The sequence below is a fragment of the Kryptolebias marmoratus genome, linkage group LG18 (assembly GCF_001649575.2).
Source record: "Kryptolebias marmoratus isolate JLee-2015 linkage group LG18, ASM164957v2, whole genome shotgun sequence".
NCBI lineage: Eukaryota > Metazoa > Chordata > Actinopteri > Cyprinodontiformes > Rivulidae > Kryptolebias > Kryptolebias marmoratus.
In genome coordinates, this window is record NC_051447.1 from 2,753,109 (window position 1) to 2,755,228 (window position 2,120).

Consider the following 2,120-nt stretch of genomic DNA (forward strand, 5'->3'; position numbering starts at 1 on the left):
ATAATATAAAAGTAGGGGTAGAAGATCTATGATTAGAGGATTGTGTCTCTTAAACAATTTGTTGTGCCTTTTAATCAATGTTTTTGAATATAATCAGGAGGGACAGACGTGGTAAAGGCGTCTGATAGGGAGCGATGTGCTGGTAACCTCTCCTCCCAAGCATAGGTGTTGATTTTTTGCTAGATTTGTATTGATCTTCTACTACTTTTGAACAATGTAAGGTACTTAAGTATATACATGGTAGTTTTGTTTGTTTCTCAGACTAAGGGATAGTTCTTTTCTGTACAGGTGTACGTTGCGCTAGAGATGGCCGCTGCCACGGAGGGCTGGGGCGCCGTTGCTGTTTTACCCCACATTAAACATCTTGCCCTTGGGGATTTTCCAGCACGGGCAGCGCTGCACCTAGTAGTAGTGTTTTATTAAAACTAGAACATTACGGCATTTTGCCGAGTGCCTTCTTTACCTTGGCCCTTGCCTGTCTCATTCTCAGCACCCTCTTTATCGATGCTTTGAGAGGGCTGAGTTTCACCACTGGCAAAGACCTGACCAGTCTTGCTCGCTTGTCCGCCTCCTCTTGTGCCGTGCTTGCACCTCCAGCTGGCACCTCACCTTCTGGCTCCGACTCCGAGGACGAGGTCAGCTCTCGCCTTCTGGATTTAGCCTTGGCCTTTCCGCCGGTTTGTGCTGCCGCCGACCCGCTCGAGCCCGACCCCTCCCACTGCTGCTGGAGGACAGCCATCATTTTTCGTCTAACCTCCATGGCCTCTGCGATGTTCGGGTTGTGTGCGTAGAACCGGTTGGCGGTCCAGACGTCGTGGCACATCGAGACAGAGACTTTCTTTCTCTCCACCTCTGGAAGAAGTGTTATCGCCTGAAAGGGAGAAGGTGGTGAAAACTGTTTACGAGTCCAGCACCTCCATTTACACATAAATGTTACAGAGCTAAGATAATCTGTACTTACGCTGTCTGCGAGGGCTGTCCTGATCAGTGTAAAGTTGATGTCGCCTTTTAAGCCCATCTGGGTCCAGGCCAGCTTCAGGTACCTGGTCATATTCCGGAAGCTGCTCTTCCCCGTGGTGAACAGGAGGTACCTGTTTCGGGAGCGCAGCTTCAGTTTTATGGCCAGTAGCCGCTTCACCCAGGTGAGCTCCTCCGTATTCAGAGCCAGGCTGGCCTCGCGGAACTGGACAGTGGTCTTGTGCTCGGCCACCTGTGGGAATGGAGAAAGCAATGTGCAGAGCGTTAATCTAACGTGTAGATTTCTCTCTAGGTCGATTTGTGCGTGCCGACGGGCGAATGTGGCTCCAGCACGAAGCGCTTTGAGCGCCACAAAAGCTCGGTCTGTGCACTCACTCTGATCAGGACTCCCTCGTCCGTCGCATCTTTTTCAGAAGCGACCACCTCCTCCTCCCTCATGTTGACGAACACTCCGGGCCGGTGTCCGCTCAGGCACGCCCAGTATGCCGTCAGGTAGCCGTAGAGGAGGTAGGTTCTCGTCCTTCTCCAGCTCGACTGAAAGACAGAAGAGAGCAATGTCGGTTGTGGACACCTTCGTCGCAAGTGTTACGTCGGTCTCACGCGCACACCCTTTCGAATAAAGTGTTGCCGGGTGACGGTAAAAATAATTATTTTAAAATGCAACTTGACAACGTACCCAGAAGCTCGTTGATGCGAACCGGGGCCACGCGGATGCAGGTCGCAATAGCGTCTGGCCCCGGAAGCTTCTCCATCTTCGCCCTCTTCACCTTGTTCTGGTGAACGACGATTTCCCGGTTGGTCTCCCTCCTGGCCTTCTCCACAAACGTGAGGATCTCCCTGGTTTGGTCCAGGGTCAACCGGCTGTGGGGGGGTCTGGTGGTCATCATGTGCTGGAGAAACTGCGCCACGTTGTGGATGTAGTACCTCACCGTGGTGATCTCTTTGCCGCAGTTTCTCAGCTTTTCTCTGCAGCTTTATTTGTGTCGTTGTGAACTTTAAAGTCTTAACGTAATTCACAATCTTTTATTAGTCTATGAATAAAAGCAGGGCTCTCAAGTTTCACGCACTGGCCGTGAGACACACGCATTTTGTGAAGCGCACACGCCACTTTTTGTATTTCTCACGCTAAAAAAATACACACG